General features: G+C 39.2%; 1 protein-coding gene across 4 annotated transcripts in view; it reads right to left on the bottom strand.

Annotated features, from left to right (window-relative positions):
• Positions 1–826: 826 nt before the first annotated feature.
• Positions 827–17,886, bottom strand: part of LOC124605120 (ribonuclease 3) — a 295,599-nt gene continuing 278,539 nt past the window's right edge. Inside the window, exons 23-25 of one of the 4 annotated variants that reach the window (XR_006978601.1) lie at positions 11,616–11,700; positions 2,853–2,893; positions 827–1,166 (exon numbers count right to left, since the gene is read on the bottom strand). The gene's annotated coding sequence lies outside the window, so the exon portion shown is untranslated. The remainder of the gene's footprint in view (positions 1,167–2,852; positions 2,894–11,615; positions 11,701–17,886) is intronic. The other 3 variants (XR_006978602.1, XM_047136593.1, XM_047136594.1) reach the window with 3 other exon arrangements.

The raw sequence follows: 17,886 nt of genomic DNA, 5'->3' as shown, positions 1-17,886 counted from the left end.
AATCTTGAAATAAACTGAAACCTGTAATGCTAAAACATGAGTGGCCTTGGGCTGAAACTTTGTTTTTACAGGATGCTCACTGTTATTTCCTAAGACAGAGTGCTTGGTCTTTATTAGTAATATTTCTGCCATTCATGATCCCTATGTAGCAGAATATCAACTTCCTATTTCACTACCACTGCTCCTAATACTTTCTGTGTACTGTTTGTCTTTTATCCAACACTCAAGTATTTTTCATTTGTTTTACTCACATTAGTGCCAAGGATATACATTCTGCTTTGTGAAAACTATGAAAAGTAGAAATCTGATGAGAAAATGAAAATATAAGTTTTAGTCTATAAGTGGTAGATTAGGAAAATGACAGTGTGTTCTTACCTGCCTCCTACCCTGTCCCTAACGTACATACTTGCTCTTTCAAATGTAATCTGTCCCAAACTTGGCTTAGCTATTGTCGGTTGTGCAGAGATATACTAGAGGTGGAAATCATATTTATCACCAGAAAAAGATGCTCTGTGGTATTTGAACATATCTTTTATCTTACTATATAATCCAAATTACCTACACAGCTGGTCGACAATGAAAGAGAAGTGTTTCTGCATAACAGTGTAACTCACTGATAGGCCACTTATGGGTTAGTATACAAGATCACAATGTTAATAAAATCTCATTTTCAGGAGGTGAAATTCAGTAATAATTCAGTCACGGGGGATTTTGGATAAGGGGAAGAGAGAAAACTTTTACATAGGAGAGAAAAATGAAAAAAAAGAGCAAAAATATTTGTATTGATAAAATACACTTGAATATGTTGTCTTCTAACCCAGAAACATTCATAATAATGTTTCATGTATAATAACTATATCTTACACACAATTTTTTGTTCTGGAGATAAGACATGTTGCAAAGTAATCCATTGACGTGTTACCGTGCAAGAAACCAAAATAGAGGAGGATATGTATAACAGTTTATTTCACATTGCAGAGATATAACTCAGTTGTTTCCATTGATACTATATTTTCATGCATAACAAATGCAATATCCTTCACTGCATTCTGATGTTCTGTTGAAGCCTCCTTTAAGACAAAGAATGTTGCAGAAAATGGAGTCAAGCCTCAGTTGCCGGTAGATGTCACTGCAGACAGGCATCCACAGCATTCGCCCTTGCAAATCTGTAAGAGTTAAAAATAAGTGAAAGCATATTGGGATCTTTTATGTGATAACAGCAGAATAATTTTAATGACAGTTTAAGTTACAAGGAGTACCCAGCTGAATCACGTCATGATGAGAATATAGCTATGTGTATTTTAACTCTCTGAAAAGATGCAAGATGGAAACCTGAACTAGTGTCCAACTTTTTACATATGCTCATTATGTTAACTGTACAAGAAGTAGTGACTGTGTCCACATTCATTCAGGAATGATGTGAAACACTCACTGACTTCTTATGACCAAGAGTGCTTAGTTTGGTGTACAACAGTGAACTGAAAACTAAACTGTAACCAAAAGTTACTGGATACGTTTAACCATATTTTGTATTACCCATTTGATATCTGCTGTTGGGTAAAGGCCTTTTCTGTATGTTCTCGAGCATTAAAGTCTTCAGCTATATGCATCCATGAGGCTTATGTATATTATCTAATGTCATGGGTCTCTTCCATTTGGCTCTTCGTCTCAGTTTTCTTACTTCTTTGAATTGACCAAAGAACTTTTCTGGCCCATATACTCCATTCATCCACTAGCTACACGACATGATAACTTCTGTTTCATTTTCAATATATTCACAATTATGTCTTCCTCTCCAAACTCTTCCATCATCCATTTGCTTTAATGTCATTCATAGTAATTACCAACATGCATATCTCCAGTGCTTACTGAGGATCCTGCAGTTTTTAAATGGTTTTCGCTTTCATGTCTTACTGTCAGATAAGTCAAAAGTCAAAACTACCAATACACCCTGAATGGAATCTGATGTTCAAACACATCAGAAGCTCATTTTTGAAAATCCTGTTTAGTGTACCAAAAGTACAGCAGGCCATTTTTACTCTTTAGTGTATCTCATTACCTGCTCATCCAGATGCTGTCCTGAACTGGCTGAAACACAAGACTCCTCGATTGGTTCTGTATCTTCATTGTTAATTTATACTATCTCCTTTTTAATATGTCACGTTATAACTAATTTTCAGCCCTGCTTCCAAATTTCTTTACGTTTCCATTAGTTGTTGAAGTTTAACTGCAATTGAGGCAAACAATACAATGTCACAACAAAGCAAAGGTGGTTCAGACATGTCCTGTTATTATGTATGCCTTCTTTGTTTTCTCAGTTTATGGATCCGAAAACTTCCTTTAAGGCTGCTTTGATTTTGGGAGGAGTTATGGAATCTTCTCCTTCGATTCCTCATTCAGTTATGAATTTCCCGCAATATTGATGAAGTCTACTGGAACTTGTAGCATTCAAATGTATATTCTAGAGTATACTAACATAGGTTGAATCATTGCCTTCTTTCTCAAGAAGAAAGAACAGCTACAGTAACATGTTACAATATCCAGCAAGTAAGACACGTGGTACATTAATGAAACTGTAGCCATTATGAAATGTTGTCTCTACAAGGTTCTGTTCAGTACAAAGGCAACAAAAACAAAGTTGTGTAAGAAAGATTAATTAAAAAAAAAAAAATTCTGCTCTAGGTTACAGCAGCGTAACTAACATAAAAGGTTTGTTTGTATGAAGAAAATGCCATTAATATTTTAGATTTGCCACTCAAAATGCATTAATTTGTACAAGATTGTGCTTACTGACAATATTTAGTTTGGAAAAGTGGTTAATATTTGTAAGAAAACGTGGTGAATTCACATACCTCTCTCTAGTTTTTCCCCTGTTTGTACTTCTTCTGTAGTCCTGTGAAATATAACACATATCAAAACGATGCTTAGAAGTTTCATATTGTGCTGCACCAACATATGTTTTCTGTACTGTATCCCCAGGGCACACACTTAACACAAATAAATCAGCAGAGCAGTAGCAGGCAAATAACCTTGGGCCCACATGGCTTGACTGATTAGACCCACATGAACAACAGACAGGTCTGGTATTGCAGCAGTGAGAGATACTACAGCTAATTTGCACTCAACTGCAAAGAACTGGGACACAGGCATACTATGTTGAAAGAATATTATGAAATAATGTACCAACATTGTCTACATTTAATCTGAATTAAGAAACCTAGTTAAAGAGAGGTCCTCTGTTTATATTAAACATGAAAGCCTTCAGTTGATGAAATGAAGTTAAGTTACAGTTAGTTATGTCATTAATTTTAATGTTCCTCACAGATAACTAGGCATGCAGTTAATTTTCTTTAAGCTACCAGACCCATTCTAATAGCATGCATGTGTAGAGCAGAGTTGACTTTCATGGTAAGCAGTCTCTCAGAAAACTCTCTCTCTCTCTCTCTCTCTCTCTCTCTCTCTCTCTCTCTCTCTCTACCATATACTTAAAAAAAATCACTTCCCATTGTATCATATATTTGGCTTTCTTGTTTCATTCACATGTGGAACACGGGAAGAATGACTGCTTAAATGCCTCTGTTTTTGCTGAAATTAGGCAATATAATTTTGCCTTTGTAGTGCCCACAGGAGTGAGTTGAAGAAGAATGTAGTATCTACATCTACATCCATACTCCGCAAGCCACCTGATGGTGTGTGGCGGAGGGTACCCTGAGTACCTCTATCGGTTCTCCCTTCTATTCCAGTCTCGTATTGTTCGTGGAAAGGAGGATTGTCGGTATGCTTCTGTGTGGGCTCTAATCTCTCTGATTTTATCCTCATGGTCTCTTCGCAAGATATACGCAGGAGGGAGCAATATACTGCTTGACTCTTCGGTGAAGGTATGTTCTCGAAACTTTAACAAAAGCCCGTACCGAGCTACTGAGCGTCTCTCCTGCAGAGTCTTGCACTGGAGTTTATCTATCATCTCCGTAACGCTTTCGCGATTACTAAATGATCCTGTAACGAAGCGCGCTGCTCTCCGTTGGATCTTCTCTATCTCTTCTATCAACCCTATCTGGTACGGATCCCACACTGTTGAGCAGTATTCAAGCAGTGGGTGAACAAGCGTACCGTAACCTACTTCCTTTGTTTTCAGATTGCATTTCCTTAGGATTCCTCCAATGAATCTCAGTCTGGCATCTGCTTTACCGACGATCAACTTTATATGATCATTCCATTTTAAACCACCCCTAATGTGTACTCCCAGATAATTTATGGAATTAACTGCTTCCAGCTGCTGACCTGCTATTTTGTAGCTAAATGATAAGGGAACTATCTTTCTATGTATTCGCAGCACATTACACTTGTCTACATTGAGATTCAATTGCCATTCCCTGCACCATGTGTCAGTTTGCTGCAGATCCTCCTGCAATATGTTTTAAGATTCCTCATTTAATACTGGTTATTGAAATTTTGTAAGTAGGCTTTCACAGGATAGTTATTAGGCATGGTCAGATGTCTGCCAGCCAGGTTTTCCACTATTTGGTGATTATCTTTCTCTGTCTCTCACATGGACCAAACAGATTTGTGACTAATCATGCTGCTCTTCTTTGTTTGCATTCAGTATCCTCTTTTATTTATATTTAACATGGGTCCCACACTCTTCAGGAACATTTTAGGCTGATCTGTAGGAATGTTTTGTAAGCAGTCACTTTGCAGAGTGATAGTATTTTCCCAGCATCCTACTTTTCCCAAAGTTTGCCACCTACTTTACCTACTCCTGAGCCCATACAATTTTTCCATTTCATATTGGATTGATGGTATAGCCACCCAATGGATAATGTCATATCTGACAAAAAAATGCAGAAAGTTTTACTTAGTAATTCAAGCAATATAATCCAGGGGCTCAATTATGATTAGGAAGAAATCATGTATGGGGTTCTGCAAGGTTCAACCTCAGATCCACTACTGTTGCTCATCTATGAAAATGATCTTCTGTATAATGTACAACAAGCAGAATTAGTTCTTTTTGCAGATGACACTAATGTAATAAGCTCAGTACAGCCGATAGATACACATAAAACAGAACCGAAAATTTACGTTCCTAGCTTTCGGAACAAATGTTCCTTCATCGGGGAGGAGAGAGGGGGAAGAAGGGAAAGGAGATTCAGTTACTCACAACCCAGGTTATGAAGCAACAGGGAAAGGAAAATAGGGAGGGTAGCAAGGATGGAGGCATGGTTGTCAGAGGGAAGCCAAAGATATTCTACTGTAAGTACTGTGCCAGCTTCAAACCAAAGAGGATGCATACAGAAGTAAAGAGGTTTGCTCCAGTGACAAATCCCTCAACAATTACACCAATAACCTTACCAGTGCTTTCCTCTCCCGCAACTATCCTGCAGACCTTGTCCACAAACAGATTTCCCGAGCAATACATTCCTCCCCGTCCAACAACAATGTTCCTACCCCCAGACCACACAGAAGCATTCCCCTTGTCACCCAATATTATCCTGGCCTCGAAAACATCAACAAATTACTCCGCCAGGGACATGACTTTCTCAAGTCAACCCCTGAAATGAGATCGTCCCTTGACAAAATTCTCCCCACACCACCCAGAGTTGCTTTTCGTCGCCCCCCTAACCTCCGTAACATCCTTGTTAAACCCTACAATATTCCCAGACTATCTTCTCTACCCAGTGGTTCCTACCCCTGTAACCGACCCCGCTGCAAAACCTGCCCCATGCACCCCCCCACAACCACCTACTCCAGCCCCACTACTGGTAAAACATACGCAATTCAAGGCAGGGCCACGTGTGAAACTACACACGTCATTTATCAACTGACATTCCTGCACTGCACAGCCTTTTACATCGGCATGACAACTAAACTGGCTGAGCGCATGAATGGACAAAGACGAACTGTCCGCCTAGGAGATGCCCAATACCCAGTAGCGGAGCATGCCCTCCAGCATAATTCTAGGCACCTAGGAACCTGCTGCACCGTATGTGCCATTTGGCTTCTCCCACCCAACACCAGTCCCTCTGAACTGCGGAGATGGGAACTTGCACTCCAACACATCCTTTCATCCCGCCATCCCCCTGGACTGGACCTACGTTAAACAACCTCACTCCCATTTACTCTTCAGTCTTATCCTCTTTCCCTTTCCTCTTTAGCCATTCACGCATTTTTTCATCCTACATAGTTGTGTTTATCTTTATACTATATACCTCTTTACTTCTGTATGCATCCTCTTTGGTTTGAAGCTGGCACAGTACTTACAGTAGAATATCTTTGGCTTCCCTCTGACAACCATGCCTCCATCCTTGCTACCCTCCCTATTTTCCTTTCCCTGTTGCTTCATAACCTGGGTTGTGAGTAACTGAATCTCCTTTCCCTTCTTCCCTTTCTTTCCCCTCTCTCCTCCCCGATGAAGGAACAATTGTTCCGAAAGCTAGGAACGTAAATTTTCGGTTCTGTTTTATGTGTATCTATCGGCTGTACTGAGCTGAGGTAAGTACTGGCCAGCCCCTCTATCTCTTTGTTAGTATTTGTTTCACATCTTTATATGAGATTTTCCATTAATCACTAATGTAATAAGTTCAAGTATACATACAAAAACAGAAGAAGTGGTAAACAATGTTCTTAAAAGTCTCATTGACTGTTTTTTGAGAATTGTCTCACCCTCAATTTTCAAAATCCACAACATATCCAATTCTGCACACCTATGGGTACCATGCCAAAGATAAGTGTAACACATGGTGAGCAAATCAAAAATAGGATGGAAACTTCAAAATTCTTAAGGGTCCATACTGATGAGAATTTAAACTGAAAAAACCACGTTTTGCAACTCCTAAGTTCAGCCACATGTCCACTTAGAATCATAGCATATCCAGGGGAGAGACAAAACAGTAAGTTGACATAGTTTGCATATTTTCTTTCAATAATGTCTTGTGGGATAATGTTCTGAGGTAACTGAGAAAGAAAGTCTTTATTGTGCAAAAGCATGCTGTAAGAATAGCATGTGGTGCTCACTCACAGTCATCTTGTATATATTCGTTTAAGGAGTTGGACATTCTGGCTACTGCTTCACAGTATATTTATTCCCTTGTGAAGTTTGTTGTAAATAATCCACTATAGTTCAATACATAATTAAAATACCAATAGGAAAAATGATGTTCATTACTCCACATTAAGGTTGTCTTTAGCACAAAAAGGGCACACAGTGCTGAAACAAAAATTTTTGATCACTTGCCCAGTGATGTAAAATGTTTGACAGACAGAAAAGTAAAATTTGAGAACAAGCTGAGAAAATTTCTTGCTGACAGCTCTGTAGAGCAATTTTCATTACTGTAATGTGTAAAAGATGGTGGGTAGGAATTACTAACTCACATCTGTATATATTTTTTCTTTTTGAAACAAAAAATGAAAATAACTTGGAAATGTTCAGAATATAACCATTCATACAAATTAATTTGCAGTGTGAATGTAAAATGACTCATTCCATATCATTATGATCTATTGTGCAAGATGATCCATGGAACATATAGCTAACTAATTAACCATCCGACCAACCTCTGAGACATTGCTACACTTAGTTATTTATATGAGCTGACTGATTCTAATTGTGCTGTAGTGATATTGCTGGCTATAAAACACTACTCTTTTAATTTAATGGTTAGAGGTAATGCTTGTTGAGTAGTTAGGAGCTGAATTGTTTACAGGCACAATGCTGAGAACATTGCTAAATTTGATAAATCCTTATTCAGAGCTATAAAGTACACAAACACACACACACACGTGTATGGCTGCATTATCCCAGCTGACTTCATTGGGCCAGTGCGGCAGCTCAGTTGGGGAAAAGAGTCGAGTGAGCAAAGGGAGAAAAAAGTTATGGTGGTGGTGGGGGGTGGGGGAGGGAGGGATGGTTGGTGAAGGTGGTTGGCAGCTGAGAGGGAGAGGCACCAGCTGCACAGGATAGGAATGTGGCATCAGTGAGCTCATTCTGGCTCAGGCAGGGACAGTTGGGCACAATGCACAATTATGAAGAGGAATTGATTAGCATGGGGAAGTAAAACACAGGAAGGAGAAGTCTGTGAGAGGAGAGTGTGGATGTGGTATGAGTGACGTTGGAGTCCTGGGGGGAGATGTGGACGTGCATCTGGAATGGGGGCTAGAGGAGACTGAGGCCTGGAACATTAGAGGTTTGCAGAATATGTTGCTAGGACAACTCCCATGTATGTAATGTTTAGAATTTGATATTGAGGCAGGGGTCCAGACAGCATGTGTTGTGGAGAAGCCACATGTTCTGCTGAGTATACTGCCACATTATGTTACAAGATGGTAATAAAATGTCTGATGTTTCAGCTGTACTGCAGCAACCTTCTATCTACACCCTAGGGTGTGTCATGTTTCTTATGTAGTTACTCTTTTGCAGTATCTTTGAAGAGGAGGTAAGTAGTGAAATTAGCCAGTGATTATTAATATCTGTTGTACTACCTTTCTTGTGAAGTGGTCTTACAATAGCATATTCCAGTCTATCTGGAATTATCCCACATGATAGTGGTGCACTGCATATGTAACTGAATACATTGTGATTTTAGTATTTTACTTGAAATATTGTCAACTATATGACAGTTTTTGGTTCTGAGGGAGTGTATCACAAATTTCTTTGCAAGAGCATGGAATAATTGTGATTTGCCTCTACATATGAGGCATTTCTCCTTGCATGTACACTATTGATTTATCACTGGAACTGATCACATCAGTTGTCTGGTTATTCGGAATATTAAGTGTATTAAACAATGGAAAATCCAGGATAGACTCTACCAATATACCAATATTATGAAAAGGATAGTTGCTACTAGCCATATAGCAGAGATGCTGTCGCAGAAAGGCACACCAAAAAGACGGTCGGAAAGTGACTTTTTGCCCAACAAGGCCTTTGTCAGTAATACACACACACACACACACACACACACACACACACACACACACACTCCTTACACGCATCTTCGAAAACATTCTCTCTTCCACCACTATGCCGGGCTACGGTGTTAAAATCACCATTCTTGAAGTGTTGAAACCACTCGTGACACATTCTTTCACTAATAGCATCCTTACCATTTGTACTTGAGAGCATTTGATGAGACTCAGCCTTTGTTTTCTTCATATTGCAGGGGGAGTTCCCACCTGCTCAATTTAGAAAAGCTGATGCTGGTAGAAAATATCCAGACCACACAGGCTGTGAAGCAGTCATTGAAATGAAGAACATAGTGTTGGGTGGCATGCTCATCAACAGTGTGGTCCAGTTGTTTCTTGGCCACAGTTTGTCAGTAGCCATTCATGCAGACAGACAGCTTGTTGGTTGTCATGCCCACATAGAATGTAGAACAGTAGTTGCAGTGTAGTTGTAGGTCACATGACTGGTTCACAGGTAGCCCTGCCTTTGATGGGATAGGTGATGTTTGTGACCAGACTGGAGCAGACGGTGGTGGGAGAATGTATGGGACAGGCCTTGCATCTGGTTCTTTTACAGGGATATGAGCCAAGAGGCAAGGCATTAGGAGCAGAGGTTGTGTAGGGATGGAATAGGATATTATGTAGGTTCAGTGGGCAGTGGAATACCCCAAAGTGAAAGGTAGTCGAAACCCCAGCAGAGAATGTTATTCAGCTGCTCCAGTCTTGGGTGGTACTGATCTCGAGGGGAATGCTCTTCCGTGGCCGGACAGTGGGACTTTGGGAGGTAGTGACTGACTGTAAAGATAACGCACAGGTGATCTGCTTTTGTACAAGAGGGGGAGGGTAATTACCATCTGCAAAGGCCTCAGTGAGATCCTCAGTATATTTCGAGAGGGATGTCCCGTCACTGCAGATGTGATGGCGACATGTAGCTAGGCTGTATGGAAGGGACTTATTGGCATGGAATGGGTGACAGCTGTCAAAGTGGAGGTATTGCTGGTGGTTGGTGGGTTTGATATGGACAGAGATACTGATGTAGCCATCTTTGAGGTGGAGAAATGGAGAGAGGGTGTACTCACACCCTCAACCCAGATCACGAAGATGTCAACAATGAATCTGAAAAAGGTGAGGGGTTTGGGTTTCTGGATGTTTAGGAACGATTCCTTTAGATGGCCCGTGAACAGTGTGGCATAGGATGGTGTCATGCAGATGTCCGTAGCTGTATCCCGGAGTTGTTTGCAGGTAATGTCTTCAAAGGAGAAGTAATTGTGAGTGAGGGTATAGTTATTAATGGTGTCTAGGAAGGAGGTTGTTGGTTTGGAGTCCATCAGGCACTGGGAAAGGTAATGTTCAACAGCAGTAAGGCCATGGGCATTAGGGATGTTAGTGTAAAGGGAGGTGACATCATAGTGACGAGCAGGGCACACTGTAGTAAAGGAACAGCAACTGTGAGAAGTCAGTGGAGGAAATGGTTGGTACCTTTTATATAGGAGGATAGGTTGTGGGTAATAGGCTGAAGGTGTTGATCTACAAGAGCAGAGATTCTATCAGTGGGGGCACAGAAGCCATCCACAGTGTGGTGTCCTGGGTGGTTGAGTTCATGGTCTTTAGGAAGCATGTAGAAGGTGGGAGTGCGGTGGACACTGGGGAGAGGGTCTGGGATGGACTTAAGGATTTGAGGAGAGACTAGGGACCCAGCTGGATTTCTGGAATGGGATCACTGTGGCAGGGTTTGTGGGTGGTTGAATCTGACAGCTGGTGGAGTCCTTCCACCAGGTAATCCTTGCGGTTCAAAGCAATAGTGGTGGAGCCGTTCTCAGCAGGTAGGATCATAAGGTCGGGATCAGTTTTTAGGTGATGGATATTTCTGTGGGTGTAAGGTTAGTTGGCATATTGAGGGATTTGGGGAATGATGGTGAGGCAAGGTTTGAGATTAAGAAATTCTGGGAAGTTAACAGGGAGTGATTTGGGGCAATGGAGGTGGATCATGGCAGTTGGCTTCAACCTCTGTTCTTACTCATCCAGCCCCTTCCCTGATCCCATTCCAGTACTACACCACAGTCCTCTATTCCACTGACACACCCAGTCTTTTTACTTCTCTCCTTATCTGCTACCCCCACCCTCTCTGACCCACCCCCCATCTAACCTCCCAACTTTACCTAGCTGCCCTTACTCTCCACCTCACCCCTGCACACTCCCAGAAGCACTTTACCATCCCCCACCCCTACCCTGCTGTCGTTCCCCCTCCCCAACATGGCCTCCTCCTTACCCCCTCCCAATTACCTCTCTCATAACACGCTGTTGTTCACAGTCTAGATCCAGCTGCCAGGGAGTGTATGTGTGTGTGTGTGTGTGTGTGTGTGTGTGTGTGTGTGTGTGTGTGTGTGTGTTTGTTTGTGTTTGTGTTATCTACTTTTGACAAAGGCCTTATTGGCTGAGAGCTCATTTTCTGACAGTCTTTTTGTTAAGCCTTTCTGTGACAGCATTTCTGCTATATGGTGAGTAGTAACTATTCTTTTCATAATATTGTTAAATATATTGGCTATTTTAGTGCTATCATTTATCATTTATTGCTGACTGATCACTCTGTGGTACTTGTAATATCACACCATCCACAGAATAACACAGCTCACTGACTGCTACAGATGCTGAGTATTCCCCCTTAAATTTTGCAGTACCTTACTGGATGAATACTTGAGTGTACTGGTCAAACTTTCTGTTGGTTCCTACAGGTTGTTCTGGCTGCTCTGAAACCTCTTCTTCCTGTAACAGTGATTGGTGCGTTAAGGAAAATGTAGAGCCAAAATTTTAGAATACCAGTGAAATTCAAAGTGGTGGTGATCTCATGTACATTTCTCAAGACTCATTACAACAGCCCAATTTTTAACTCCATTAAATTACTTTTGTTATAAATGGATCCACTGAACTCATTAAATCTGTAGGTATCACAGTTCTAAGCCTCATGTGTCACAATGTGCAAACTGACAATATAAAATCATTTTGGAAAAAGTTGATTTATCTTAGTTCAAGTTTACATATTCATTATATTGTATTATATGTGATTGGCACAAGAAATCACAAAATTGTACAGTTTGTAGATATGATATTGGATAAGTCAATTGGATATATTGGATAACTCAATTTTTTACAATTTTTTGTTATGGTTTTAATCTATTACATGAAATACTGTACAATATTATAATAAGGTAATGGACATCACATTGAACTTTCACTTGTTAGGTGGGTTGTAACTTCTTTTTACAATATTATGAAATGCAATGGAACATGGTGGGAGGAAAATAGGAATCAATCGAGACCAGTACATTACATAATGTATATAATTATCAGGCATAAGTGATCTTTTATTAAGAAATTAGTTAATATTTATATGTTTATAAGACTTTAAAAAAAATATCATTTACTGTGTAAAAGTTCTGCTCCAAAAGAATTTTTTTAAATTTACGTGTGAAAGTTCTTGGCATTTCTGTTTTTTAAATTTCCATCTGCTATAATATTATACATCAGTATCCCAACAATTAGGACACTTTTCTGGTAGCCAGTTGTTCTGGAAAGAATCATATATAGGTCTGACTGCTGTATTGTTTCATAGTTATGAATGTATTCATTTAATATTAATTAGCTGTCTTTATTTAGCTCATGTTGCATATTAACATATTACCTTTTTTTGCATTTTGAAGATATTTCTGCTGCAGGCTGAGTTCTCAAAAAATATGATTCCAAAGTAAGAATAATATACTTGTATAAGGGCTAATTTGGTGACTGATTTTCAGTGTACCCTTAGAGTATAAAACCCAGTTGACAGCTTATTTGAAATATAGTTGACATGAATGTTCCATTTAAGATTTTCTCCAAGCCGTATGCCAAGAAACTTAATGCAGCTAATGCTGGACAGCTCTTGGTTGTTTAGGAGCATGCCATGGATTTCTCATTTTTGAGATGAGAGGCTGAAACTAATGTGAGTTGTTTTTTGTATGTCTATAATGAGATTGTTCTCACTCAACCACTCACTCACTGATGACATAAATGGTTTAATATTCTGGTCATGGTCAGATTTGTCTGAACCTATTACATGAATATGTGTGTCATCAGCAAATAATGTAGTATGACCCAAAGTAAGCTTCATGTTTAGGTCATCAATATATATAAACAGTATGGGCCCCATGACTGAGCCCGAAAATGAGTTTCCTCCCGGCCTGCAAAATAGGTGTCAACTCTGGCTGTCAGTTCTTCATCTGAAGTGAATCTTCATCCACCAAGAAAAATTTTCAGTTTTGGGAAGAGATGGAAGTCTGACAGAGCCATTCCAGGTGAATAAGGCGGATGTAGCAACATTTCATACCTTAGTTCATGTAATTTTGCCACAGCAATGGCACATGTGTGCAGGCACACATCAAGAGTTGTGGCACGCATATTGCACATAATTTTTTCATTTCTAATTCTTCAGTTAAAACTTGATATACCCTTTCAGATGACATCTGGCAAGCATGAGCAATTTCATGCACTTTCAATCGGCGATCCTCCATGACCATTTTGTGCACTTTTGCAATGATTTCTGGAGTAGTGACACATCTTGGTCGATCACTGCGCAGATCATCATCTAAGCTCTCCTGTCCAAATTTAAATTCATTTGTCCACTTGGCAACAGTTGAATATGAAGGAACAGAGTCCCCCAGTGTATTCTGGAAATCAACATGAATGTTCTTTGCTTTTGTACCTTTCTTTACGAAATACTTAATCACTGCTCGAATCTTGATTTTTTTCCATCTTCGCAAATCACTACGCAGGAACAACAACCGAGCCATGTCAGTGCCACAGCTCTCTTCCAAGAGTACTGACATAGCACATGTTTATAGACAACAGTCCAATGAATATCATGTGAACAACTTGTTGTGCTAGCACTGATCTCTTGTGGTGATAACAAGAACTTTTCAAACTGCCCTCATACTACATATGAGTTTGTACTTCTACAATGTATTCCACACATTTCAAGTGGTTCTACAATGTATTCCCTACATTTCATTACAATTTAATCTGTTTCATAAATTTAAATAAGTACTACAAGTCAAATGAAATCATTAACACAGGTTACAGGGACCACAAAGCCCAAGTGTAGAACAAACTGAAATGAGTTTCTTGATTAGTTTACCTATTGTTGACTCCATTTTAACTTGTTACTCAAATGGGCACCAGAGAATCTGCCACACAATTTTTCATTTACTGTATAACCATTACTGTCTACTTCTCATGCTAGAACATTATTTTTTCTTGTTTGAAATTGCGTAATGTGAATCTTTGTGGGATTAAGGCTTACTATGTTAGCTATGAACTAGGCCTATTTGTACACCTGTTCATCCATCATCTGGGCTGTCTCTCTTAAGACTGAGTTTGGACTGTAGATTAGTTTGCTTTTAGTAATGGCCCTTTAAAGTAATTGAATATAATTTATGTAGGTGCTGATCCTCGTGGGAGGTTACTTCCATGCCTGAGACACAATCATGAACAGAGCTGCACTGAGGTGATCCTTCACCTTTGGCAGAAATGACAAGGCCAGTCACCCCCCTCCCCATACCTCCCATAAAAATTAATTTCTGCAATTTTTCCTACATATATTCAGAAAATCTTGCAAAATGTTGGGCAGGTTCAACAAAAATGAAGCATTATTGAAAAATGTTACTTAAATGAGCTGTATACTAGGGTCATTCGAAAGGAAATGAGCCTGAGGCTGTAAAAAGAGAACCTCTGAAAGGATTGCAATGCTATTGTTTTTGGAAGAATATGTAGTCCCTATAAAAGTGATGCAGCCCCAAACTCACTGCTAGAGGGAGACTGGTGCAAACACATGCACACTTCAACCATCCACTTCACTCAGTAGTGCTGACAACAGAGAAATGGAGACTTCAAAAGGAGAGCAAAGAAGTGTAGTGAATTTCCTTGCAGTGAAGGGAGTGCAGGAAATAGAAAGTCATTGAAAAATAGCACATGCGTAAGGAGATCACTCAAAGTTTGTTGCAATTCTAACATTCATCCTGACCTCTAGGGCAATAGCTACCACTATAACTTTCCAGTATTCAATTTATTTATTTATTTATTTCTTGTTCCGTAGATCCAGTTAGTGAGTCAATCACAAGGATATGGAACGTGTCAAATTGTACAGGTTTCAATTTAAACTTACAATAAAAACAAGGGCAATTCAATGGCAAATTGTACATAGTTTAAGTAAGACATACTATAAATACAGTAACAGATACAATGTCAGCTAGATAACATAACTACCATTTGACAGAAAAAGGAGTTTCAAATAAAGATTAAAGATAAGAGCACAAAGTTAAATCAGATATTAGGCCTACAAGCGTAAATACATGTACAGATTGGCTGTACATGTATTTACTCGCACATATGTGTGTGTGTGTGCGAGTGTATACCCGTCCTTTTTTCCCCCTAAGGTAAGTCTTTCCGCTCCCGGGATTGGAATGACTCCTTACCCTCTCCCTTAAAACCCACATCCTTTCGTCTTTGCCTCTCCTTCCCTCTTTCCTGATGAGGCAACAGTTTGTTGCGAAAGCTTGAATTTTGTGTGTATGTTTGTGTGTCTGTCGACCTGCCAGCACTTTCATTTGGTAAGTCACATCATCTTTGTTTTTAGATATATATTTCCTACGTGGAATGTTTCCCTCTATTAAATCCTTAATTTTGTTAGAATTATTATCTTTGCTAAGTCTTTCTAACAGCAGTAATTTATTTTTTAGATTCTCCAATTTTTGTGATGTACCACAGTTTACCATTTCTTGTTTTTTGGAACAAGATAAGCATCTGGCATTCTTGTTAAATAATTGTGAAAGGTTTCAAAACTAAATGGTCACTGGTGCCACATATTAGAAGCAATCAGCCCCAGTCACTTGAGATCAACCATTGTGTTAGTCTTCTCAAAATGTATTTTGATACTATTAAGATACTTTTGGACTTTGAGAAATTTCTACAGTCTTGTTCCTTTTAAATATTAAATGTTTTAACACTAATATTAACATGCAATATGCAGTGATGTGAGAAAATAATTTCTTTTACCTTGGTAGAACACATCATGAGGACAGTTAATAAAAACGTTATCCAAACATGCTTTTAGTCTGGTAGGTTCTGAATTCACACTATGGAAATTATGCTGCCTCAGGATATTTGGTAACTTTTTTTACACTAGGTTTGTTACATGTTATATAAAAGTTTTAATTTATATCTCCACCAGTTATAGTTGCATGTTCTTTCCACTTTGTTATGCAGCAAAGTATAGTCTGTAAGTTAGGCCTACCTAAAAAGTATTTTCATCTGAGTCGGGGGCATGGTAGATACAAACAAAAATAACTTTCATTACTTTTTCATAGAAATGCATTGATTGGTGTGCAGAACTGATTGTACACCGAAATGAGCTTGGCCCTTTGGTTCTGTGTTGAGTGGAAGGATTGAATCAGAAACTTCGAAGGTTCTTTGACAAGCTAGGCTGTGCTTCCTGGACTTGCACCATAGGGTTGAGAAATGTATGTTCCCGTAAATGGGTCTGGTGTGCACTAGACATCAGAAGCTGTTACTCTGGTAGCTGACTGTTTGTGAGGTGCACACAGGAGTTTTTTAGATTAGGCAACTCTCCATTCAAAAATCCAGATAATGACAGCTTAGGAAACCCAGAAGCCTCAGTGTAAGATTGAAAGAAATGCCTCCCACGGGTGAGAGTATTACAATCCTAACAGTAAACTTCCAAAGTATTCACAACAAAGTGACAGACTTTGAAGCTCTCATGAAAAGCAGTGAGGTACTAGATACAGAAAGTTGGTTGAAACATGAAACTGATAGCAGTGAGATTATTGAGCAAAATTTAAGTGTATGTCGATAGGATAGGCAAATGGAAAATGGATGTAGTGTATTTGTTGCAGTAGGCAAAAAACTCAAATCCATCCAGATAGAAATTGAAGCTCCATACGAGATTGTTTGAGCAAGACTCAGTATCAGGGGTGGATATAAAATGATAACTGGATCCTTCTGTCACCCACCAGACTCATCTACTACTGTCACCAAAAAATTTAGAGAAACTTTAGTTTGCTTGTATGTAACTTCCCCAATCATACTGTAATTGCCAGTGGATACTTTAATGATCAAACAATCAGGTGTTAGTGGTGGGCATGATAAAGACATCTTGTGAAAAATACCTAAATTTCTTCTCTGGAAACTACCTAGAACAGTTAGTTAGGAACCCCACTCATGATAAAAATATATTAGATCTAATAGCAACAAAGAGACCTGACATCTTTGAGGATGTCCATTTTGAAACTGGTATTAGTGATCATGATTCAATTGTGGTAACAGGGATTACCACAGTACAAAGGATGTTCAGTAAACTAGATAAAAATCAGTAGTGTCATTTCTCAGTGAGGAAGTTCAAACTTTCAGCACAAGGGAGGATCATGTAGAGGAACTATGGCTCAAGTTTAAAGGTGTAGCTGACCATCCACTGGATAGATATGTACTCAACAGAACAGTTCATAATAGGAGGGAACCTCCATGGTATATAGTCACTGCAAAAAAACTCCTGAAGAAACAAAAATTACTGCGTAAGAGGTGTAAATCAAAGCTTAAGGCTATAGATAGAGAGATGTTGAATGAAATGTATTTGGCTGTCAAGAGCAATGTGTAACGCCGTCAGTGACTACTGTAGCAGAATATTATCAAATAATATTTCACAAAACCCAAAGAAATTTTGGTATATGTAAAGGCTGTTAGTGTCCAGTTCCTAGCAAATAAGACGGAACAGAAATTGAGGATAGCAAAACAAAAGCAGAAATGCTCCTTTACAAATGAAAATCCAGAAGAATTGCTCCAATTTAATCATCATACCACTGACAGGATGAATGAAATAAGTGTAGTGTCAGTGGTGTTGAGAAACAG

Source organism: Schistocerca americana, chromosome 3 (assembly GCF_021461395.2).
Source record: "Schistocerca americana isolate TAMUIC-IGC-003095 chromosome 3, iqSchAmer2.1, whole genome shotgun sequence".
Taxonomy (NCBI): Eukaryota; Metazoa; Arthropoda; class Insecta; order Orthoptera; family Acrididae; genus Schistocerca; species Schistocerca americana.
This window is presented reverse-complemented; position numbering and strand designations above follow the sequence as displayed.